The sequence below is a fragment of the Canis lupus genome, chromosome X, assembly GCF_003254725.2.
Source record: "Canis lupus dingo isolate Sandy chromosome X, ASM325472v2, whole genome shotgun sequence".
Lineage (NCBI taxonomy): Eukaryota > Metazoa > Chordata > Mammalia > Carnivora > Canidae > Canis > Canis lupus.
In genome coordinates, this window is record NC_064281.1 from 3,515,608 (window position 1) to 3,542,848 (window position 27,241).

Consider the following 27,241-nt stretch of genomic DNA (forward strand, 5'->3'; position numbering starts at 1 on the left):
TATTTACCTCATAATGTCTGGTGCAGAGCAAGTGGTCATGAAATATGTGTGGAAACGGACTGAATTGCCTAAATCAGCATGAATCAACACTTTGAAGTAAGTAAAGGCTGCTGGAAAAGTTATCAGATGACAATGACATGTGGTTGATGTCAAGTCAATAGACTTGGCTTGGGTTGGGAGTAAAACCCTGCAGAATCAGTCTCTCTGAGCTTTGTTTGTTTGTTTGTTTAATCTATTGAGCAAAGTGAAAATATGCCTTCATCACCTAGTTCATCAGCTGCTGTACGAAATGAGAGAATATCTGTGAACGCTACATAGAAGGCACTTTCTTTGGTTTTATGAAAAGCAAAGCCAGGATCTTCACTCACTCAAATCTTATCGTCTGGCATGGCTGAGTTAGAAAACACAGTATAATATATCGATGCAGATAAAGTTCAATGGGAGTTCAGTGGGAGGGAAATTTATCTCTACACAGGAGCAGTTGGCAAAGGCACCTTACAGAAGGAGCCACCTGTGATCAGTTTTCAAGGTGGGAATTAGACACTGGACAGGAGACAAGGGAATCCAAGTAGGGAAATACCAGCCATGCCGTACCAGTGGCAGTACTGTTTATGATTCGTTTATTCATCCACAAATATTTATTAAGCAATTAAGTCGTACTAGGCATCAAAAGCACAGTACTGAAGAAAACAAGGCCCCACAATTTTTGAGTTTTATCTGGGGAACAATGGAAGACAGGAGTCACACATTCAGTACAACCAATACCCTCCTATTGAACCTTGTGCATCACCGTCATCGTGGATGCCATCTTTATACTTGACACACATTAGCCTGGTTGGATTTCAGAAACAAGGGCACTTGTGGGAGCCTGTGGGTGTAGGAAATTGTGTTTGAAAAGAATAGGAACATCCTACCAAAGACGAAAAAAGAAAGTGAGGATAACTGTACTTTCAGACTGTAAGCAGGGTGTCCCCACGTGCATCCTGTAAAATCCAATATTGTAAAATCCAATATCCAGGAATTGGAGAGATGATACATGGATGAATAAATAGGAAATATAGGTGATATAGATCAATAAACAGGAAATATAGATGATATAGAGAGGCAGAGACACTTGCTCGGGGGTGGTTGCACATGATAGATACATATGCAAATATACACAATCATATATACACACACTATATATATGTACGTTTATGTAATCTTTTATGTGTGTATATAGTCTTGTTCAGTTAGTTAAAGACCTGGAACTCATTCGCTCATTTATATTTTATTTTATTTTATTTTTTTAATTTTTATTTATTTATGATAGTCACAGAGAGAGAGAGAGAGAGAGAGAGAGAGAGAGAGAGAGGCAGAGACACAGGCAGAGGGAGAAGCAGGCTCCATGCACCGGGAGCCCGATGTGGGATTCGATCCTGGGTCTCCAGGATCGCGCCCTAGGCCAAAGGCCTAGGGATCCCTCATTTATATTTTATAAGACTGTGTGCACATATAATTTACTGATTATTTACATAAAAACTCAGTTCACATGTTGAGATTGAGAAGCTCTTCTTTTTAAAGATCTATTTATCTATTTTAGGAAGAGAGAGAGAGCAAGAGGGAGGGGCAGAGTCCCAAGCAGACTCTGCAATTGAGCATGGAGCCTGATGTAGGCCTGGATTCCATGACCCTGAGATCACAATCAAGAGGCAGAGGCCCACCAACCGTACCACCCAGTCGTCTTGTAGAAAAGCTACTTATTAGGGAGACAAGCCAAGATAGTTAATCAATTTGATAAATACACTGATCATCAACTAATCACTAGGTAAAAGCATGCAACGATCCGACTTGCTGCATGAAGACGCTGCCCAGGGAAGCTGTGGGATTCCTGTTGTGGGGAATTATTAGGGTTTGAAAAGGCCAGAGTACTTCTGGAAAAGTATATAATGCTCACCTTCAGGGGGTATCCCAAGGCCTCTTTCTTTTGGACACTTCCTGATGCTGCTAAACATATCTTTATAAAACAGACAGTAGATAGTCACTGAGTTGAATTTTAAGGTTCATTTCTTTTGGCGGCACACACGGAATATTTATCAACACAAGGGAAAGAAAACGAAACTACATGGTGACGCTCATGTGGTCGCCACTCTCCACCACATTGGATGATTTGCCCGCTGTCTTTTTCCCCCTGGGGTGCAGCTCCAATTGTTCTTTCTCTCCAGTTCAGGAGAAAATCCAACTGAGGCTAATGGGTAGCCAAGACTCAATGGTTCCAAGAAAGGGTGAGAACAGTACAGTGCAGAAAAAGGTGATTAAATGGGATTCTGGACCACCTGGGATTCAGCAGGCAGCCAAACGTAAGGAGCCAAATATCATCACATACGACATCTGCCAAAATTCTCTTACGACATACAGAGCCCTCCTAGACACTAAGGTATTGATGTAGAATGTCATCAGTACCATCAGCCCGATAGTCTACCATCATGACATGTGGCTTGCTCGGGCCACACTGTGACCGCAGGACACCTGCTAACTGATGCCTCACTACAGCTCAGCACCTGTGCGACGTGATTTCGAAACACAAGCACTTAATGATTCAGGATTTTATTTCACAACGTCGTCTAGGTGTATGATAAAACATTAATACTTTGTAGCTCGGCTCTACGCAGAAATCCGTAATAGCTCTAAAGTGTAGGAACCATGAGGGTGTTTCTACCCAAACCATAATGTCGGTATGTTGTATTCATTCAAGAATTCTCTGCAGATCACCGGCAAAGAATAGTCGCGGAATCTATCTGTGTCAGGTGTGTGTGTCTGGGTACCCTATGACCGCGTGTGAGTGATGTCTTTGTGTGTGAGTGGAACAGGTGTATGAGCGGTGTGGGCGTGCATGCATCTGTGTGCTGGAGAGGTATGTGTGCATATATATACATACGGTCCCACTGTTTTTAAAATCTATTTAGTGTTTTCAGATACAGCATGGAGGCACATTTTAGATTCCACAAATGCTAATGTTTATCCTAAATTTCACCTCCTCCACAAACTCTTGTATAATTGCACATCTATTTTCTACTTAGTAACAACCAGCCTGAAGACTTCCTGGAATTGCAAGTACCTACAAATTTCTAGAAATACAGAAATGAAACCTTGTGTCTTTAGGTGAGAAGAAAGAACATATTGCACAGCTCTTAGGTTTCTGTATAATCTTCCCAAGTGAGGGCTTCAGACTGTATCATATATGGGGAAATATATTATTAACTACCGTCACAGGTGGATAGGATCTATATATGCGTGGATTTCTGTGTTAATCTGGGAGAGGAGGTTATATCTCAGTGTGTTCATCTGTTGCTTGTCTGTTTCCTCCTTCATCTTCTTCCTTTGGGTTGTATCCTGGAGGTCTTTCTCTCTCTATGTCTCTCAGCTGAAGGCTGATGGAGAAACGAACATGCAGAAGACCCTCAGATCTACAAACTTGGGGAACGCTTCTACAGGAAAAAGAGAAGACATAGTCCAAGGGAGAGAGGTGGTGGGCCATGGGGGAAGACCCAGAAGTCAAAGGGAAGACAAATGATGGCCAGCAGACCGAGGGCCAGCTATGCTAGACTATTCATGGCGGCTCCCTGTGTATTACCTGGGAGCTCTTGCTTTTTTTTTTTTTTTTTAAGATTTTTTATTTATTCATGAGAGACACAGAGAGAGAAAGAGAGAGAGAGAGAGAGAGAGAGGCACAGACATGGGCAGAGGGAGAAGCAGGCTCCATGCAGGGAGCTCGATGCAGGACTCGATCCCGGGACTCCAGGATCACACCCTGGGCCAAAGACAGACGCTTAACCGCTGAGCCACCCAGGCGTCCCTCTGGCTCTTGATGCGAGGTTGACACCTGTGAGCCACCTGCATTGGGTGGAACACGTGTGTGTGTTGGGTGGGGGGGGGACAGGATGGAGGCAGGACAAAAGAACCTCACATCCTGACCCACATGGAGTCAACCAGACCTAGCAGGTGGCTCCAACAGGAGTATGGATGGAATCACAACTGTTAGACATCTTTGCAGCATAAACCAGAATAATGCATATATCAGAGTAGTGATTTCATTAACAAAATCAAATGAATTTAGAGCACGTAATCAACAGTATTTTACAACAACCTACAAGCGTATATGCACTTTTTATATGAACGTAACTCACAGCATAGAATCGGTGTGTACATACAAATATGATTTAGGATATGGAATAAAATATTTAAATTGATGTGCTTTAATGAAGGCAAACGATGAGCAAAAAAATGGTGCCTTAAAAGATGTCTTGTGTTAAGACTTTAGATTAGCTTGTTTAAAATAGACTAATGGGTTTTATGTGAGCAAATAGAAGTGGGTTCATTACTTGTCAGGGCTTAGAAAGTGTCATCGAACCTGTTATATTAAATGAATTATTATTTTCCTAATGAATGTTAACTTGGAAATTATCACCTTGCTCTAACTGACACAGAATCCCAGAACCATGCCTTGGAAATCTATCTTCATAATTACTTGGGGAGTTTAAGTTGCAAATTGAACACATAAAACCAAGACTTACCTCTCACCTCATTTCTCTACAAAGAAATGCCATTATTTTGATGGGAGCTGCTTTTTTTTTTTTTTTTTTTTTGGCTTATATAATCTTCCATTAACATCACTCAAGTCTGTAAACATAAGGGAGGTCGTTACATTGCTTGGTCACTTTTGAAAATGACTAAATATGACTTATTACTGCAACTACGGTATGAATTCCAGGCCTGGTTGCTATTCTTTGCAATCCACTTGACCACTGACCACCACGACTCTTGATCCACCACTGATGACCTACAGCCCTTGCAGATGAATATACTCTGGGGAAACGAGGGAATTTAGAGTCTTTCGGTTTTTATGGATATTATGCATGCGACACCTCCAGAAGAACCTAGAACATCATCTCATATACATAATCCAATTCATTAATATTTCCACAGCAAAACATCTAAATGTCTACCCCGAAATGGAAAATAAAGACCATCCATTGCCATCTGTCAGGTCAGGTTTTGTGCCAAACGAGTTGTAAAAGCACTGTCACGATTTTGTTGTTGGATGGGGGTATTTTGTCGTTGGATTGGGATATTTGGTGGATAGTGAAGTCTGGATCTGCACTTCTCCCGATTTTACTTTTTCTTTTTTTAAATAGCTTTTTTTTTTTTTTAAAGATTTTATTTATTTTAGAGACAGAGCAAACACAAGTAGAGGGAGGGTCAGAGGCAGAGGGACAAGCAGACTCCCTGCAGAGCAGGGAACCCAAAGTTGGGCCCAAGCCCAGGATCCTGAGATCATGACATGAGCCAAAGGCAGATGCTTCTCAGACGGAGCCATCCAGGTGCCCCTGCTGATGTTTATTAGCCAGTTTGAAGACAGCACCAAAAACAAGGACCCCAAAACATCCCATTTAGAAGCAAGAGCTTTAGGTTATGTTCATCGAAGTTGGTTACCACTTGGATGCTAGAAATCCATGCCCATTAGATGGGATCCACTATGACGAATCTGAATAGTTAATTAGACTGGACTAGCCTTTTCTAGTGATGCTAAAAATACACACAGTGCTCAGGAGCACTGGCATCCCAGCTTCACCACTTCCAATCCCTGAGTCCCTGAACTGAATCTGGAAGCGTTCTGATCGTTGACGTCATCCGTCCAGTGGAAAAGACACACTTAGTAAATAAAGGACCCCAAACACAGTGGCGATCCATGGAAATGGTCCGAGTGAGTAACCCCGGCCTCACCGGGTTGTAAGCGTGTTGACCCTCATAGGTGGTCCAAGAACGGGAGCTGAGGTTATTGCTGGTCTGTTAGTAACACCATTACTGTCTGTCATGAAATTTTAGCAGCACCTGGACAACTAGATGTGGAATCAGGAGACCTATCCCGTGAGACCGTTTCCTCCTATGAAGAGCTCTGTTCACTGGTCCCGAAAGTCCTCAAAGTCATGAGGTCTGTGACTCACCACTCCTTCGGGAGGTGGTGACAAGAAGCAAGAACAGAATACGCATTTCCTGTCATGTAGAAGTTGGCCGGCTTTTCAGAAGATATTTGAAACCCGTAACCTTCACGAAAACAATTTCATTTCTCTCTCTCTCTCTTTTATACATATTTTTTTTATTTGAGATTGAGCATGAGCAGGGTGAGGGGCAGAGGGAGAAGGAGAAGCAGACTCCTTGGTGAGCAGGGAATCTGATCTGGGGCTCGATCCCAGGACCCTGAGATCATGACCTGAGCTGAAGTCAGATGCTTCACTGACTGAGCCACCCAGGCAGCCCTACCAATACCAATTTCATTTCTCTTTAAGTCAGGAATTAAAAGCGTTTGAATGGGAGGGGTTTGATCTAAGGCTGGGCTTGTCTAACTATGATTCCTGGTCATCCTAAAAAACAATCCTTCGAAGAAGGCTCTCTCGTTTCTGTCACGGGGTAGAGCAGACATGCAGGAAGCCTCGTGATCTGGATGCTGCCTACAACACAGAGCTGGGCTCCAGTGGCTAGGCTGAGGGTCGAGGGTCCAGAGCCCAGAGCCGCGGTATGGCTGGGATGACTAAACTAAGAACCGCCAATGCCTTCCCAGGAACCAATCGGCATTCAACCTAGAAACAAAACTGAAGAACTCGTGAGAGCCACTGTGGTGCAGATAACCTGAATTTTGAAGGATGGATTTTTTTTTAATCCTTTCCTTACTAACACAGAGGCAGTTTCGCTGATACAGACACAAGTAAACCATGAGCTCAAGATGCAGCCCAAAGCATCTTGAGGACATTGATACACTTGGACCCAATCAGCCACAGCCAGTAGAGCGCTGGTTTCAGAGCTCTTGATGGTTGGATACGATACGTCCCAGCCATGTGGCTTATTCTTCCCATCTGGTGGGGACTAGGGCTGCCCGGGCAACACCCAGCTTGGGCCAGGTGCAACGTGACCTCTCACCTGCTCTGGCACCTCATGGAGATTGGCCTACTGAAACCTCCTGAGCACTCCCCAAGGACCTTGGGGAGCTTATCTGTAGTAAGCTAAGAGGAGGTGCAAATGGATGAGTGACTGCTTCCTCCATCTTGTCCCTGGGAAGGTGGTCCTGGGACACACACCTGAAAGGTTTTCAAGCAGCCCCAATGGGCCAAGCACGAGGTACCCAATCAACCCAATGCTGAGTTACTCCTCAGTCCTCCTGAGCTTCACGCCCATGCCCTACATCCCTACTCTCGGCGTGTTCCCGGCAATAATGAAGTTGCTGTGCCAAATTTTGCATAATGTAATAAGAATGCACAAAGCAATGTATAATAAAACAGTAACACTGAACAAAACTTTTCTTGCATTCTCTGCTTTAAAGAGAATCTAGGTTAAGGGAATATTTTGTGAGTCAACATTTTTAGCTCATATCGTCAGCAAAATAAAGAATCAAAACAGACAGATTTCAAATGTGATGACCTTGTACCACGTCAAACACCTGAGTCTAATGTAAACCACTGGAGCCTTCTCACTGAAGTTTACTTCTTAGTAGAACTTAAGTTTGACTTTTTATGAAACTTGCACGATCCTGGGGGTTGTTTGTTCCTAAAGTGTTTATCACATATGTGTGCAAAATAGAAAAAACATAATGCCTGGTTGGAGAAATCAATTTGCAATACCATCAAAGGAACTGACTGCAGAATTTTGTCTGTGGGTTTTCATTGACTGGCCAATCTCTCCCTTCTCATCTTTCAGGTTTAGGTCAAAATTGTGCTACCTCTGGGAAGCCCTCCAGGCTGTCTCCAAGATCAGGAGAGATGTCACTGCTAGCTGCTCTAATCGTCTCTGTTCCCTTCTAGCAAGAACTCTTATGTATCACATTCAAAACTCTTTCAACCTTTAGAAATCCACTAACAACCAGCCCCATACTATGAGTGTGGGGCCTGTAAAATGACAGCAAGAATTGCATTAAATATGAGAGCAGGGGCACCTGGGTGGCTCCGTTGGTTAAGCATCCAACTCTTGATTTTGACTCAGGTCATGATCTCAAGGTGGTGGGATTGAGCCCCACCCCGGGCTCCACACTCAGTACAGGGTCTTCTTTTTTTGTTTTTTTGTTTTGTTTTTGTTCGTTTGGGTTTTTTTGTTTTGTTTTTTTGTTTGTTTGTTTGTTTTTTTAGTACAGGGTATTCTTAAGACTCTCTCTCCTCTCTCACTGCCCCTTCCCCTGCTCACATGTGTGCCCACACACTCTCTCTCTTTCTAAACGTAAAGGAGAAAGAAAAAAGAAAAGAAAAGAAAAGAAAAGAAAAGAAAAGAGAGAGAAGAAAGAAATAGAAGAGAGAAGAAAGAAAAAGAAAGAAAGAAGAAAGAAGAAAGAAAGAAAGAAGAAAGAAAGAAAGAAAGAAAGAAAGAAAGAAAGAAAGAAAGAAGAAAGAAAGAAAGAAAGAGAAAGAAAGAAAGAAAGAAAGAAAGAAAGAAAGAAAGAAAGAAAGAAAAAGAAAGAAAGAGACTAACCATGACATGACCTAACTATTATTATTATATTGGCACCTTTTATGCAGTTGACCCTTGAACAACACGAGTTTGAACTGTGCAGGTCCACTTATACATGTATTTTTTTTTAATAAATAAAATACAACAGTATCTGTTGTATAAATGTATTTTCTCAACCTTTTTTGTCTCTAGCTTAGTTTACTGTAAGAATATGGTATGTAACACATGCAACCCACAAAATATGTGTTACTCTACTATTTATGGTATCGGCAAGTCTTCTGGTCAATGGAAGTCTACTAGTTAAGGTTTTGGGGAGTCAGAGTTATATTTGGATTTTTGACAATGCATGGGCTCAGTGCCCCTAATCTTCATGTAGTAAGAATGGTCAACTGCATTAGTTGATTAATCCTAAGGACCCAAAGAATGTATGAATTGAGTCATGGATTTATTCTTTGTAAATTTCCTGATCTCTAACTTTTTGGCCAATCAGATATAAACCCAGACTTTCAACAGTGGCAAACACGAGACACACATTGATCACGTGCGTTCTGGGTTTATTTTCTGAGCTGTCTGGGTAAAACAAAACAAAACAACAACAAAAACAGGAAGAATAAGCAAACAACAAAAAAAGCAGAATGTGCACACAACATAGCTGAATCTGCTGTACCATCTCTTTCAAAACTATTGCTTTATTTTGTGACTGCAAACTTTTTCCAGATCCATTGGCACCAGGTCTCCTAACTAGAGCAGTGATACCCCAAAGGGAGGGTTTCAAAAATAAGCCAACTAAGTGGGTCCAAATTTCAGCACCCCCGATGGGTAAATGTGTCCTGGAGCTGGGCCAGTCAAGCAGGAAAATAATACTCTCCTGATGCAGAAAAGGAAAACCATGGGGTTTTACTCCCTCAGATGCAGGGCTGGGCATGCACACTTTTTCTCTTTTCTGCCAACCCACATGGAAAGGTAAGGGTGCAGCCCCCAGCAAGACACTAAAACTAAAAGCCTTTAGGAATTAGGGTAATATCTCTATTAGCCAACAGATGTGTCCCGGGGATACATGGCACTTTCAGAAGCTTTGCTTGAAGGTGCAGAGCAAAGCTGGGGAGAAGGGGGTGGAAGGATGTAGTCTGCAGGTTTCTGGATTCCCAGGCACCGCAAGAGATTCCTTAGGGTTCTCCCTGGGATGTTCTAGTCCCTTTGCTATGGTAATCCCGACCCAAGAGACTTCCACCCATACACAGAGAAGCCTCACAAAGAAGGAATCCAGTGACCATCCCATTGCTAGAGAGCTGAACCATCAGAGTCCTGGGCATCTGTGCATGCCCCACAACAGGCTCAGACCCTATAGGCAGGTACCCCCAGCAGGTTCGTTCTCCCTAATATACTTCTCTAATCATAGCAGTCCTTCATTCCTGGAATATATTTAATTGTAGAATGCTAAAGTAACAAAGGAACTGTGAGGAGCTTCATCTTCAAAGCCTTCGCTCTGCAAAGATAAAAACAGAACTCCTGACCTTACTAGGAACAGCACACTGGGCAAAGTTTTGGAAGGAAAGATAGAAATGAATTGGACCTCGGAGGTACTCGTAGCATACCCCCAGGAGAAACAGCTTCTGAGTGCCTTTGGGAGCCCTGGTTCCCCAGTCTTTGATGGTCTCCTATTGGGTATACTCTTGACCAAACGGCCTTTGTTCAAGGAAATTAAAGACAATGGCTTGGATCCGAACCTTCACGTCCATTTCTGAGTCTGTGCAGAGGGAGGAACCAAGGTGTGAATCAGAAGGGGCAGGTGCACAGAAAACCAACACCCAGGGGCTGTGGCATTGGAAGTACATACTCTACCTGGCAAAGCAGAGCACATCACAAAAACCACAAGAGCCAAGAGGCCCTTTTTAAAGAGATCACAGTGCACATCCATGGCTATTCTTCGTCAACATTATTATAAGATTTATAAGGTATCGCTGATTTTGTAAATGCAATTTCATTTAAGGAAAGTAAAAATATGCAAAAGCTTTTATAGATGCATTCATGTCCAGACACCCCTGACCTAACGTGGACCATTAGGTCTTCTGTTCATCATATGTTAAATATCATGCCCTGGGATGTTTGTTTAGACATCTAACCATAGCTGTGAAAGGAAAAAAATACTGTAAATATTTGTTTCAAAAAGCCAGAGGTACAAGATAGCCTTTAGTTTTTAGGAGAGTGATTTTAATTAACTAAGCAACCTAAGGTCTTATATAAATGACTAGATAATCCATAATCTTAAGTAAATGAATGAATTTTGTGGCAATCAAGATTAATTAGAAAATGCTTATGTCCTAAAATGTAACATACAACTGTTTGGCTGGCCTCTCTCCCAGATAAAATAACAGCATGCTTAATGCTCAAAAATAAAAAATGTTCAGTTCCAGGTTATTTCCTAAAACCTGTTGTAGGTGAATAACATAATATTGGATCAAAACCCAATACATAAAATAAATATCCAATCTATAGTGATAAAAGGAAATAATGAATAAATAAAGAAATTTAGGAAAAGAGGGATCCCTGGGTGGCTCAGCGGTTTAGCGCTTGCCTTCGGTCCAGGGTGTGATCCTGGAGACCTGGGATCAAGTCCCATGTCGGGCTTCCTGCATGGAGCCTGCTTCTCCCTCTGCCTGTGTCTCTGCTCTCTCTCTCTCAGTCTGTGCCTCTCATGAGTAAATAAATAAAATATTAAAAAAAAAAGAAATGGAGGAAAAAAGACAAATTTCTCATGAGGAATGAGTTCAAATAATTTATATAGATACTTTGCCTTCATGGAGGGAGAGGGCAAATCCCCATTCCTTAAGGGTGGGTTGCACGGTAGTGACTTCCTCCTGAAGAGCACAGATTAGAAAGGGGGCAAAGCCACTTTGTAGTGGAGAATGTGATGAACATGACCTCCCCTAGGTAACCAAGGTCAAAGTCATCAGAGATAAGTCACACTGATGACAGCACGACTCTCCCCTCCCCTGCCATGATGTAATGAGAAGGGCACTCCAGTCTGCGGACTAACTCCCCAGAAGCCATAATCCCAACCTAATCATGAGAAAAACATCACGCAAATTCAAACTGAAGGAGGAGTCCTCCTCAAAACTGTGAAGGTCACAGAAAATAAGGAAAGAATAAGATACTGTCAGACTCAAGAGGAGTCTAAGGAGATACAGAGACCAAATGTGACGTGGGATCCTAGAACAGAACACAGTAGATAAAAATTGAGAGAATCTGATAACGTGTGGTCTTTAGTCAATAGTAATGCATAAATATTGGTTCGCTGTATCAAATATGTAATAGTAATATATATGATATTAATAATAGGGGCATTGGGGGTGGGGTATATGGAAACTCTATACTATTTTCCAAAATTTTACATGACTCTAAAAATTTAAAGATTTTATTTAACCATTCATGAGAGACAGAGAGAGAGAGAGAAAGAGGCAGAGACACAGGCAGAGGGAGAAGCAGGCTCCATGCATGGAGCCTGACATAGGATTCGATCCCGGGTCTCCAGGATCAGGCCCTTGGGCTGAAGGTAGTGCTAAACTGCTGAGCCACCTGGGCTGCCCCAAATATTTTATTTTTAAGCAATCTCTATACCCAAAGTGGGGCTTGAACTCACAACCCTGAGATCAACAGTCACATGCTCCACTGACTGAGCCAGCCCGGTGCCCCATATCAATGTATTTATAAAAGAAATTAATTGGTAGTTCAAGGTTTTAAACTTACTAAGAAAAAAAAAACTCTAATAATAATAATAATAAAAAAGATATAAGAATGTACAACTTTGCAATAAATCCCAATCCTTTAACCATAAAAATGGCCTAGCTTTAGAGCATGTAGCATCGTCAAGGTCCTTTGGAATGTCCCGACTCAGACTGAATCGTAGGGACTAAGTCAGGTTGGGATATGCTTCTTTCCCAAAAATATAGGACATGATTAAACAGATGCACTTGACGACTCCATCCATATCTGAGTTATTTTAGATTTCTATAAAATAAGAGCCGCTTCTGTTGAACCAACGGATCCTAAAGTTTTTCTCTATTTTCATATTCCCTGACTTCCTTCTACCGTATTAGATACTCATAGATTTATGGCCTCAGAGACTTTAAATGGTTTCTTTGGCAAGAAGCGTGTAGGAAGGAATAATCTGAGCAGGATATTAGTCACTTTTAATACCTATTGAATATATTTTACTTACAGAATGTACGGAGACAAATTCCAATGCTCAGCTCTTGTTTATACTGAGATAAAAGCCATAACTGTTTCGAGACATTCCCACAGGAGACATTCCCATTACGAGGTATGGTTCCCCCTTAAGCCGCACCCTCACATTTTCCCTGACGGTTAGCAATCAGTACGAACATGTAAAGCTCCACTTTAATGGAAAGCTCTTAACAAGAAGCAGTCTTTGTAAAAGTCTCTTTCCATCAAAGTGGCAAACGCACATGCACACACACACACAGACACACACCCAACTTTCTACAACTTGAATGATTAAAGTTTAATTGTCTCTTCATGATTTACTTCCCCCTTTGTTATTATCGTAATCAGTCAGGTAAACTAAACAGCAAATTATTGCATCTTTTCCTTAATCACTACAATTATTAAAATAAAGGTATTGCACACGGTCGTTCACGGTGACTGCGGTGGACGACTTATCAATTATTCTATCCTTGGGGAAGTTTAATAAACGTTCTTGCCAGCCTCCTGAATTTCTGCTTCTCAGAGAGCATTGCTGTCATCCAACAAACCATGGAATCCTGCTGATAAACTGCTTCTCAGCACTTTATCTTTTTTATTAAATCTAGAAAAACAATCCCTAATGGAAATAAACACCAGTCACCATGTCTCCGATTGTTGCTGCCTATAACTCATTTTTAAAAATCAACCCATTTTTCAAAGTGGCTCTTCATCTCTAAGTGGTTTCTGGAAACAAGAAAAGATATTAGGAATGATGCCTCTGTTATGAAAGAGGTGTGTTCTTTTATGAGCGAGGGGCAGAGAGGATCGATTAATAATTCAGCATCAACTCTTCCAGGACATCGTGATTACTAGGAGGGGAAGAAGGGTTGGTTGCAAAACAGATAAATTTTACATAATCACAGCCGTACAGGCAAAAACAGTCATGCTGTATCTTGAAAATATAGAGGATCTCGTGCATCCTTCTGATAAAAAACCTGAAAAGGAAATTCATGTACAATATATGTATTTTTCTGACTGAGATTATGGAATACCTGTGCTATTATACATGAAGCTGGACAAAAATATGACTCTGCCTCAGGGGCTTCAAGTCCCCCCGGGGAGAGAGGCGAGTCCACCCCAAACCCAGCATTCCACTGATTCAGGAGAAATTGGAACAGTGGAAACTGGGAAGAAACACTCCAGAAACAGGGATGTGCAGTGACAAAACAAACCAGATGAACAGATGGTCCCTACAGTAAGACAAATCTTTTTGGAAGTAGGGAGGTGAAGAGGCCAAGGTGAGTATTTTGGAATTCTCCAGAATGCCTGCAAGCGACACTCAAACTTGCCTTTGGAACAGGCATCCTCAAGACACACCACCTGTTTCAAATGTCCGGTGACTTCTTGTGGGCTGTTGGGATGGGGGAGAGGGTCTTCAAAGAGGATGGTCCCACCCTCCCCACAGCTTTACCATGCACATCTCCGCTCTTTGCACAAGGAGCAAGGTGTGAAAAGGACGAAATGCATGGGGTTTCGTGAGGGTAATTTTTACTAAAGAAACAAAGAAGGTAATGAACACTCTAAAAGAGCAGACATTGGATTCACACATGGTTCTCAGTCAACAACTATTTACTGAGCCTTACGAAAAAGGGCCATGAAGTTGGCCAGTTCCTGGGGAAATGAGCATTACCATTAGGATATTTCACTCCTGTGTGTGAGTGTTTAATTATTAATACAGTGTCCTCATGACACATGTATTCCTCGATGCCACGTGGCAGATATCTTTTGGTTTTGGGTTCCCATAAGAAAGCTACGGACTTTTCTTTGTCATCTTGTGAGGGCATTTCTTCGAAACGCGTTTGCCCCAACATTACAATGACGCAGCCAGAACCCAAAGTGACCCAATAAAAATGTATGTCTTAGATTGTCACTCCTCTGCTCAAAACTCAGTTGTGGCTTCTCATCCCCATCTTTGAGAAGCTGAAGTCCCTTCAATGGCCTACCCATCTTGTAGGGTCCGACACCTAGGCCCTCTCCATTCTCATCTCCACTCTGCTTCTTTCTGCAGTCCAGCCACACTGGTTACTTTGATATCACCTGAACACATCGAAGTCTATACCACCTCAGGGTCTTTGCACAGCTGTTTCCGACTTCTAGAAAACTCTTCCCTTCAGACCTGGCCTTCAATGTCCTCTGCCCCTAACAATTGCACCAACTCATTCCTATTATTCCCTGTCTACTTTAATCTGCATTATTTTCCTCCACAGCATGGATCGCTGCTCCAAACACTACATATTAATTTCTTTATTCACTTCAAGTCCATAAGGAAAGGGATGGTACCTACTGGGGTCTATTTATTACCTGGAAAAGTACCTGTCCATAGGACATTCTCAAATATGTGTGAACGAATGACTGCATGCCTATCACTAAAAACAAAGCAACTCACAGATATAAGATTTTAGGACGATAAGAATCTTTATCATATTTGGTATCTACTTGGATAACTATACATATACTTTGTTTTGTTGATGAAAATGTCAACAGAAATGTTTTCTAAGTACTCCGTGAGATAATCCAGCAGATATGAAAAGTGTTGAGCCAATACTTGGCATTGGATTATTGATTTTAAAAAATGCTAAAACAACCTCAAGATCAAAAGCATAAATTCAGAGCTTTCAGGGAAAATGTAAGAGTCAGGTAAGAATATAGGAGAAAAAAAGCATTCAGCCCGAGTGTTGGGGCCACATTAGGGAGTGGTGGGGAGGGTGGCGACATAGCAGAGTGAACGGCATGTCTAAAAGGAAGAGCCACTCCTCATCCCTAGTCCACTACCGGCCCAGTGTTGCCCAATCTTACATATTTGTAAGCAATGTTGTAAATGTGGAATTTCTGTAAAAATTTCCAGCTTCTAAATATAACCAGAAATTTTAATTTTTTCGACATTTTCAGGGACTGGCAAATCATGAAGATATGACTTCTCTACTATACTAGTTGAGTGTCGTCATATTTATATTGCCATTGGCAGGGCCCTCATATTTATTATGATGATATTAACACTCCAGAAATAGCCCCCCAGTGGAGATTAGAGCAATTGATTAACCCCCGGGGGAAAAAATATGCATCATATCTTACCACTGATTTGGAAAGTAGCCACATGATCTTTGCTACATAGAATAGAGGCAAGAATCAAGAGGTAGAGTAAGTAACAAGCATCTCTGAGCAGGACATATTAAGGCCAGTCCCCAAGATGATGGACATCTTGAATGCAAACATTGTTTGTGTTATCACCTTATGCCCACACCTAGATCATGTCTGGCACTTATTTGGAGCAAAAACAAAACAAAAACAAAAACAAAAACAAAATGGGAGGAAGTCACTGAATGAAAGAAAGAACAGTCAGTACTGGGAGTGGATGAGTTCCCTGATAGCTCACTCTAATCAGTTTAAGGGTCATTACGGATAGCAACATTAGTTAGTGTTCACATTAACTAAGATTTCTCATGAGTGGGGCTCTATGCTTAGAATTTACATCAATTATCTCACAAATCTTTGCAACAGCCCCTGTGAGGTAGGTGCTATTATTAGGCCCTCTTTACCCATCAGAGGCAACTGAGATTTTGACAAGGTAAGTACCCAGTCGAATGCCAGAACTTGAAACGGCCAGAGACCATATTCAAACTTTAGGTCCCTGGGCACATTGTCCCAGCAGAGAGGACCATACGCGTTTCTCTGTTATGTTTCAAGCAGGACTCTAGCGAGCTTCTCCATCATATTTTAGAGCACAGATCAGATCACATGATGAAGAGCAAACAGGGGTAAGTACTTTAATGCACGTTGGCCAGCAAAGGGGAAGAGAGAAAAATTATCCAAAGCAAAAATGAGTATGAAAAAAAAATACGTTAGTTTGTTTCAATTTAAGACAAGCCCAAGAAAGTGTTGAGAACATAGCAGGCCTTGAAGACATCTCCTACAGTAAATAATGTCTGCGGTAAACAGTGTTAGTCAACGATTCAAGGTCCCACATCCTTCGGTACATCTGTGTTCAAGAAGCCTGGGTGTGTTTCTTAATGATTTAAAAGGAGCTCTATGCAAAATGTTTTCATTACAGGGAAAATCCTGCTTGAGGGTGAAGACCTCTACAGAAATCTAACTGAAATAAAAAGGCTATCATCTCAAGGGTTTCAGGTGGGAGAGATGTTACTGTCTATCAAAGCCTAAGTGGGAACATACAATAATCTGAAATATTCAAACTTTTTTTTTTGTTGTTGTGATTTCCACAGGACCGCAATCCAGTGTGTTATTTAGTCTTGATAAAAAGAGCTTCCCAAGTTCAATTCGGGCCTTGGAGATTGTCCTCATGTTGTTAAATGAAGGAGATGTGGGAACCTAGGCAAAGCCAGCTACAGAAATACAGCGCGGCGGAACACAGACACGTCGGGTTCTAATGCAATGAAAACCGTTGGCAATTGAAGAGCCCCAGACGGTTGTAGGTTTGTTGGCCCACACGTTAACAATAACAGATGGAGATGCAGCAAGATGTTGTGAGAGAATATTCTTGGAGCCAGAAAGTAACTCTTCTAGAGTTCTTTCTCTTTTTTTATGACATCTGGAAACTGCTTCCTTTTATTTACAGAAATCATGATCCTCCAAAACCACTGTAGTCGCAGCATTTTCCACTTCATTTTCTGAACAAGCCACCTAAATTTCTTTCTCTATTTCTTTGACCAAAGTATTTACCTTTTTCCGAAATCACTACAAAAATGGAGAGATGCCGGGAGAGGTAAATAGCAGAGCTGGGCTCGTTTGTGGGAAGAAGTAGGGGGAAGGATCCTGACAACCCAGGAGCCTCTAACAGGTGAGAAAGAGCTTCCCAGCCCTGTATGCTTCATCCCCGCCTCGCTGTGAGGGTGGATTGCTGGCTTTTCCTACCTTCGTGATACCGAATCAAGAAATTCAGGGAGCAGACTCAGCAGAGCCAAAGGTCCTGAGGTTTCCGGTTACCCACTCGAGTGGGGATGTGATAGCAATGAAACTATCCAGAAGGGCAAAACACATTTGCCTCCCATCCTCATGCCCCACAGGCATTAGGCTGAGTATTCACAACTGAACTTTGCAGAGTCTCAGATAAGAGCCTGCCTGAGGATGGGAGGGATGGAAAGGGAGGAAAGAATACAAAGTTCCTGGTTCAAGAACTCAGACTGGAATTGCAGAGTCATCTCTGAAAGGACCCCATTCTTCCTCCAAACTACCCGGAGGTATTAGATGGAGAGCAAGGCTTTTGCTTAGCCTTTGAACATGAGTTACCTACCACCCTTTCCACTGATGATTAACTCATAACAAATACTTAGAAGGCAGCAGAAGAGGAGAAGCACTAAAAACAAATAGAATAATCTATTTATTAGAAGGACGAGAAAAAAAAAATAGAAGGACCAATGATCCACACCAACAAACATCAGGGATTCAGTAGAAGTGTATCAACTATCCCACACTGGGAGAAAATAAGCACCAAGAACAACTATGAAGGGAGGTCGAGAGATACACGGGGGGAGGAAAAATAAAATTGTTGCAGGTAAGAGCCCCAAGAATGAGCTGAAAAGGAAGAATGCAGCCAAGGAATGCACAGGTGCACCCAAAGAGAGGCATCTTCCCAAAAGTAGAGCGACACAGGGAGGAAAAATCCCCTACGTGCTAAAAGGAGGAAGACATAAATCTGAATGTCATCCTTCATCTGACAGGAACACTCATTTAAATCAGCAACAAGGATTAATGGCTAGAAATAATGGTGAGAAGTACCAAGCAGCAAAGCCCATGCAAGACTTACGACAGAAAAGGACTCACAAATTAAACAAGCCTATTTCTAAAAACAAACAAAAATAACCTCTGGTCCAATAAGCATGATTTGTTTTAAAGATTTTATTTATTTTTTCATGAGAGACACACAGAGAGAGAGACAGGGAGGATAGCAGGCTCCATGCAGGGAGCCCGACGTGGGACTCGATGCCGGGTCTCCATGATCACGCCCTGGGCTGAAGGCGGCGCTAACCCGCTGAGCCACCCAGGCTGCCCAAGCATGATTTTTAAGGACATTAAATACATACAGAATGTCTTCCAGGGAGAAAAAAAAAGCAGAGAATGTTCAAAGAAAGGAAGGACAATGTGGCTGATACAGGCTTTTTTGCACCAAAACGGGATGGAAAAAGCAACACAGGATACAAATGGCATGTTACTCTCAACAAGGTGAAGGGAGAGGAAGAAGCCTAGAGTTTTATAACCTAGAAAAGTTATCTCTTGAATGAAAAAGAAAATCTTGGGACACCTGGGTGGCTCAATGGTTGAGCATCTGCCTTGGGCTCAGGGCGTGATCCCAGGGTCCTGAGATTGAGTCCCACATGTGGCTCCCCACAAGGAGCCTGCTTCTCCCTCTGCCTGTGTCTTTGCTTCTCTCTGTCTCTCATGAATAAATTAATAGAAATTCTTAAAAAAAAAAAAAACTTACAGAATGTGCCACATTAAACCCTCTCAGAGAAAATCTTGAAAAATTTATTTCTGCAAAGAGAGAACCAAATCTGCAACAAAGCAAGAGAGTCCAGCTAAGCAGAAAGCATTAATAATCTCAGAAGGCAGTAATCTAAAAAGAAATCCTCACTATATTGGACACCAGAAAGTAATATTACACTGTATTTTAACTAACTGGAATTTAAATAAAGAATTTTTACAAGGTAAAAAAAAAAAAAAAGACATCCAGAAATAATCTCGAGCCAAATTTCCCTTAGAATCAGGCATGGTGGTAGTTGGGAGATAAGAGTGGGCTTCTTCTACATTTTGTTTTGAAGAAAACAGCAGATACTCAAAACGTTGACAGGCAATAAGAATAGATATGGGTCTTATACGAAAATATAATTGTAGGATATCACTTTTTTTTAAAAGATTTTACCTATTTATTCATGAGAGACACAGAGAGAGAGGCAGAGACACAGGCACAGGGAGAAGCAGGCTCCATGCAGGGAGCCGGATGTGGAACTCGATCCCAGGTCTCTAGGATCACGCCCTGGGCTAAAGGCGGCGCTAAACCACTGAGCCACCCGGGCTGCCCAGGATATCACTTTCAAACAAGTAAAGGAACACTTGATGAATCGTACATATAAGAAGAAAAACCACAGCACAGAAGACAGACTAATATAACCACAACATTAGCAATAGAAACTTAAAAGCCATGCAACAGAAGCTAGGAAAACCAAAGAAAACAAATGAAAACCAAGCATGATAAACAGAAAACCCAAAATAGAATGATGAGAATTATAAGCTGTTTAATAACAGCAGTTTGAAATTTAGAAGCGAGATACACTGATAAAATAGGATTACAAATAGCTTTATCAATATACAGATAAACTTAACATGGATATATTTCAACACAAGAGGCCTCCTCAACTTGAAAATGAAGAAATCAAAAAAGACAAAACATAAGCTCAATATGATTGAAAAATATCCGGGGTGCAAATTTACTATTGGACAAAAATATCATAAAAGTCACAATTGGCCATTAAATATTGGAAGAGGAACGGAAGTTAAGAAGATATCACCAAGACGTTTTTGAAAGTACCCAATAAAACCTCGAAGCATGTAAAAGGTAAATACTATGAGTAAAATAAAGGAATGTTAAGAATAAAAATAAAATAAAATATTTTATTAAAAATATGTGGTGAGAGATTAAAATGAGACCTTCTTGAAATTGATTGAGGTAGGAGATGAAAGACTAATGGAAGATATAGAATGTTTGAGTAACCCTGTTGAGCGTTATCTGATACACTCACATGGGAATGTATGTCCTAAAATGTGCGCACGTGCACACGCATCCATCTGTAATCACATGTCCGCAGGTATATGTGTATGTGCTTGTGTGTGTAGCTTTCGAGCACACGTAGAATATTTCCAAAAGGTGCCATTCATAGATGGTGCTCTAAAGAAGCCATACCAGGCAGCAACATATTCTTTGAACCTAATCAAATCAAATAAAAATTGATAAAAACACCCCATAAAAGTGTTAGAACACTAAATATGTGTATGTGTGTACCTTGAAGTCAAAGTAAAAATACAAAATACATGGAATCCAACGATAATTTAGGTGTCACACGTGAAAATACGTCTGACAGGTCTAAAGAAGTGCTTACAGGCATAATTAAAACTTCAAATACATTTACAAGATAATAAGAAAGATTGCAAATAAATGAGCCATGGAGGCAAATCAAAGCTGGAGTAAAAGAAACAGAATAAATCCAACTCAATCAAAAAAATATGTATATAATAAAGAGTCGAAATCTGTGAAAAGGGAATGAAAATATAGTCAAGCAAGCTAATTATCAAAATGAAAGCTAGTTTACTAAAAGCTTATTAATAAAAACAAACTTCTGACAACATTGACCAAGCAAAATCGAGAAACAACAAACACTAATGTTGAAAAGTGAAGGAGATCACTTTAAATAATTCCAAACAGAATAAAAATATTAAAACTATTTTAATGATATAAGCACTGATGTTAACAAATACATTTAAATGAATAAATATTTGAGAAAAGGTGAAGAAACTAGAACCCAGATTTAAATAAATTAACTAAAGACCATTAAAACTCAGTAACAAAAAAATAAAAAATAAAAAAATAAAAAATAAATAAAACTCAGTAATAATAATAAATTCCCCCACATAAAAACAACTCAACAGCCAAGATTATTTTCAAGCACTTTCTCGTGATTCAGTTGTTACTGAAATTTTGTTCAGAAAATATAAAATGAAAATAAGCAGCAAAATATCTTTGTAAGGTTAATTTAACTATAAGGACTGTACAAGATCAGAAGATCAAATCAGGAAACCCAGTCAAACTTAAATAAAAATTATAAATCAATTTCACTTATGAATGAAGATGCAGACATCCTAAGTGAATTAATACAGCAAATAGAATAGAGTACTGATAGGTTTTTGAAAGTTCACTGTATGATCAAGACGGGGCGGTTTCCAAACACCCTAACAGAAAAAAATCTATGTTATTAAACCAAGTAAATAAAAAAAAAAGTAAGAAAAAAATCCTGTGACCAACCATAAAGATGTTAGAAATAATTATGACAACACTCAATGCTTATTTATGATTTTAAAAAAAAAGTTTACGTTAGTAGAAAACTAGACTTTGAAGGTAATTTCTTTTACCTGATAGTGACCATTTCCCAAAACATCTAGCGCCAATATAACATTTATTTAATAAGTTTTGGGCTCTGTTCCTATAAAATCATGAACAGGGATGTCAGTTTGCCCCAACGCAGTTCAATACAGCACTGGATGTCCTGAATCAATGCAATGACAACTGGAGTAAAGGCAATAAAGGGTATTAATATTCAAAGGGGACGAGAGAATATGGTCATTATTTGCAGAGAGTATGATCACTTTTATGGAATCCATGTAATTTGATAGATAAAGTACTAGACATAACAGATAATCCAAAAAAATATGTCTGAATATCTAATCAAGACCTTCTTTTATAGCAGAAGTAGGAAACGACATAAAAAAATAATTAGCAAGAAGAACGAGGAGAAGAGGAAGAAGGAGAAGAAATTAACTCATTAGCTGAACAAAGCTAAAATTAGGTCTCAATGAGTGGTCAAACTATGCCAGATCATGGGTAAGACAACATGAGTTTGGAATGATATCTCTTCTTCCTAAAGTCACTTTTTTTTAATGGATTTTATTTATCTATTCATGAGAGACCCAGAGAGAGAGGCAGAGACACAGGCAGAGGGAGAAGCAGGCTCCATGCAGGGAGCCCGACATGGGACTCGATCCCGGGTCTCTAGGATCACGCCCTGGACCGAAGACGGCGCTAAACCGCTGAGCCACCCGGGCTGCCCTAAAGTCACCTTTCAATTCAATACACGTCCCAACAAAGATAGCAGAATTTTGCAGAATTTGGCACGTTGATTCTAAATTGTGCATTAAAGAATAGACACTCCCCCCCCCCCCCCCCCACATACAGACACAAAGAGAACGCTGAAGAAGAGACACATAGGGGCATTTCGTTCTACCAGGCAAGTCACACTTTGCCTCCTGCAGGAGCGGCCTGGTGAATGAACAGGAGCAAATATACAGCGCGTAGATTGCCCGCTGCATATGTGGTGGAGGTCAGAAGTTCGTCCTGGGTTATATTTTGGAAGACCCCTTCGAGACGTACTGTCTCTCTCAGACCCACAGTGGTCTCTGCCATGAACCCGTAGGGACTCGCTCTTGCCTCTGGCTTCCCCTGGGGGAAACCAAGGGACATCATGGTAGACAATCTGGAGGCTGACTCAGTTCTCTCTGGAACAGCTCTGTACCTAGAGCCTCCAGCTACCTCCCCAGCAGGGACGATCAGAACAACCCAAATGGGCATCTGTAAGTCCGCCTAAGGGCTCCCTCCTATGACCACTCCAGGGTTATGCATTACCCCATATCCTGCCCCATCTATGAATATCTTCCTTTTTGTGTGTCCTCTGTCCCTATCAGGACCTCGCCTGACACCAAACCAGTGGAAAAGGAGACAATGTTTACATTACGTGGGTTGTCTATTTGGAGAAACACTGCATCCCTGTCTCACACCATATATGACGAATTTACTCTGCGTGGATTAACAATGTATGCATGAACTCTAACACTCGTACAAAAATCTCTAGGAGAACATTTTTTGTGATACAAGGGTAGAGGTCAGGATTTCTTGAATGGGTCCTACTTAGAAAAAGACATAAGGAAGGAAAGAAAAAACTGTTGGGGGATCTCTGCTAAATCAAAACTATTGATTTTTGTTTCAACCAAGTGGATAGGACACAGGCGAGAGCAGAGATTTGCGACGCGTACACCAACACTGGTTGACTACTGAAAGCAGAGGATGCTCACAGCCGCAGATGCAGGGTTAAAACAGAACCAGGATGTGGGGCCCTCAGGGCTGGTGTAGCCCAGAGGACTCAGAGCTGCCTGGAAGTTTCCTCCTGTCCCCCACAGCATTTCTGTTCACACCACCGTAAATATTCCCAACACACGACATGCCAACCTGTCATCGTCTTCCATTCTTGTCGTTATATGAAATAAAACCGACAAACCTGGGAGGAATTATACAGGGGAACACAAACGAGAAAGGGTGCAAGGCCCAAACAGAAAAAAAATGTGATTAAGTTGTTTTTAATATACTACTACACACTGTGAGTATCTCCCCATATCACTAAATATCCTATAATGCAATTTTAATGGCTGGTATTCCATGCTTCTATTGTATCTCTAATTATGCAACAATTTCTAGACTGTCAAAAATTGCTGCAGCCTTCCCCCCCCTTTTTTTTTTTTATTGGCTATCGTGAGCACTCGACAATGAAAATCCCTGTACGCTCATCCTTCTACACATGTGCAATTACTTCTTGAGGATAAAACTCCTCGAAGTGCAATGTATTTCAGGTATTTTGCTACCTATTTATGCGTTGTCTTCCAAAAAAAAAAAAAATAGGACTATTTGCAAACACTCCGGCATTGGATGAGTGGGCATATCCCACAGCTAAAATCCACAGCTAATGGGGTTTTTAATAATTGTGGTGTCATGAGATGTTAGAGGGAATGATTCTGCAGAGTACAACAGCCACAGAGAAAACGGAAGGACTCCTTCCAAAGAGAAAAAGAAACCGCTGGCCTCATATTTATTCCAGTGGTTTCCATTTAACAGGTACCTGTGGTCAGCTCTACTTCTCACATCCCAGGCATTAGCAGCTTGGAAGACTCACGGGGACCAACGCAACGTTTGCCGGTCCGTAGAATACTACTTCCGATGGATTTAAGAGGTGAGCATGCCATCTATTGAAACAGGAAAGGATGGAGGCCAATGCAAGGGACAGATGACAGTCCACCCCACACACAGGAGTCACCGCCAGAGGCCTGGGGGCCGAGAAGGCATTTTGGAAACAAGCTTGGTTAAGCCCATTCGCTGATGCTTGATTTTTGCCTGCACACGTTCACTGGCTAGATCGGCAACAAGGAGCCCCGAACTAAGGCCTTTGCTTTATCCCTATTATTTGCAACACGTGCCTCTTTCTTTTATTTCTTTTATTTTTTTTATTTATTTTATTTATTTTTTGCCTCTTTCTTTTAAAAGGCAATAAATAGCAGGTGTTAGAGTCTCACATCCGTGACGCAAAGGAAGCTCTGCTGACTTCCCGGGGCCTCAAACAGGTGGTACGTGAGCAAGTGTCAAGTCTATGATGAGCACCTGTTGGCAAATACGTGTTAATCTTCCAAAATCCAATGAAAGAGTCTTTCAAAGAAAAAGAACACACAGAGCAGATACAAAGCAAAATCACGTACGAACACACAAGCAGGGTTTTTTGTACTGAAATGTTACCCCAAAAACCCTATTTGCTAAGGAATCCATGGTTTTCAATTCTATGCCAATGGTGAAGGAAGTTGCTGAATCTTTAAAATACTCCCCATGCCCCATTTCTTTCTAAAAATGTCGATCTTAACTGGATTTTCCCTCAGTTCCTCCTATAATAGCATTATGTGTTTTACCATATTGAAATTCCACATGAAACCTGAAATGGAAAGAAGTCCCCAATGCGAATATTATATTTTCTTGCTGCTGTTTAAAAAAAAAAAAAAAAAAAAAAGGTATCCCATAAGACCGAGAGATTGCCTAAAGCAAACACGCTTTTGACACCACGCGTTCTTTTCATTTTTAAGATTTTTCTGTTTTCACTTTTTCCCATTAAACTCTGCTGCTGGTAGCATTAATTCTGTTGCATGCGCCCCTAATAAATCACTGCAGCTCTGTTTTCCTGCTCCTCTGTAAATCTGGCAACAATGATGTTAATTGTGCATGAAAAATATATTAAAACTGTAAATCATTTCTATTTTCGAGGAGGATTGGGAGAAACAAATCTAAAGTAACAAATCAAATGCTCTTTCTTTTGTCCGGATTTGGCCAGAGGCCATTATATTAAAAGCATAAAATTACAGCCCGTTTTCATCAATTAGGTCTTATTCTTCAGTTCTTGAATCTAATCAAGAACATTAAAATGTATCACAAATCCCATGTTAATGACCAATGATTAATTTCATTAATCGTGTTAGAAGTTTCACTTTTGGTAGCGCATTCTACAGAGGACTCCTGTATGGAGACCTTTTTGTACCCATTATATATAATATATATATTAATTGTTTAATTATATATTATATATAAATGTATATATAAACATGTAAAAAATATATATTAATCATATTATATATTATATTAATTAAAGTATATTATGAATATATTATATATAAATATATTTATACATTTTATATATTATATATAAATATAAATAATATATATATAATATATATTAATTATATATTATATTAAATTATATTATAAATATATTATATATAAATATATATTATATAAATATAAATAATATATAAAATATATATTAATTATATTATATATTATTTTAATTAAATTATATTATAAATATATTATATATATAAATATAAATAATATATTATATTATTATCTTATAGATGTACTGACAGCGTAGACGAAGACGCTCATAAGGAACTGTCTCTCCTTTCCTAATGGCAATCGCTAAATTCTGCTTTCTATTCCATGCAATACTCAATAGAATACTTTTTCTATGAAGGATGAAAGATTGTACCTGTGGGTACTCCCTCGTGGTCTTGCTAGACTGCTCAACACTGATAAAAATTTTTTACCACCTTACCTAGGAAGCAGAACCAATCACTCCGTGTATTTACCAACAGGCTTTTTTATACAAAAAACAAAAATAAAAAGTCACTGAGACAAAAGTCTTCTATTTTCCCTATAAGTGCTGCTTTATCCGAAAAGATGGCTCATTTCCTGCTAAACTAGCTAGCTGGGCAAACTCATCATCTGATAAACTAATCCATTGGTCAACGTTTTTGATCATCTAATCCATGCCCAGATCTTTGATGGCTTTTAGAAATGAGATGCCGTAACCTAAGCAAATAAGTCTTTAGTGGTCAGAAATTGCGGCATCGGGCCAAGTTAATGTAGGGGCAAATCACCTCTCTGCAGAATAAATCAAATTACACTATCTAGATGCTGGCTGAGGCCAAGCTGGGCAAGTTAGTGAATAACTGGCAGTCTGAGTAATTAATCTCCAAATGCAAATCAGAGCCTGTCATTTTACTTCTTAAAAATATTCCTTCATGGGACTCCAGCTGTCAACAAGATAATTCCCAAACTGGATAAATGAGGTAATACATGCAAATTGCCTACTGTAGTGCCTGGCACTTTAGCAAGTGGTCAAGAAATGTTGGACTCTCTCCCCTTCCCGTCCCGTTGGAGAGCGATTGCAATTTGGTTCCAATCTGCTTCTGCGGGAACCGATCATCCCAGGGGTGACGGAACAAGATATCAGAAACACTTTGCTGTCACTAAAATTTGGGGGAAAGTACGTATTGATCGGTGAGGAACGCTGACTTGTTAAAAAAATATTAGGCCTAAATATATACCCTGCACATCTCATTTTCTGTCGTTGCTGTGAATTATCCT

General features: G+C 40.4%; 1 protein-coding gene and 1 long non-coding RNA gene across 7 annotated transcripts in view; one reads left to right on the forward strand and one right to left on the reverse strand.

Annotated features, from left to right (window-relative positions):
* The window catches only part of NLGN4X (neuroligin 4 X-linked), a 306,762-nt gene that overhangs the window by 182,972 nt on the left and 96,549 nt on the right, over positions 1-27,241 (reverse strand). The gene's annotated exons all lie outside the window — the stretch shown is intronic.
* On the forward strand, positions 18-26,576 carry LOC118353655 (uncharacterized). The gene is made up of 3 exons (XR_007409342.1): positions 18-96; positions 24,395-24,509; positions 26,227-26,576. It is a non-coding gene; the product is annotated as an uncharacterized LOC118353655 (long non-coding RNA).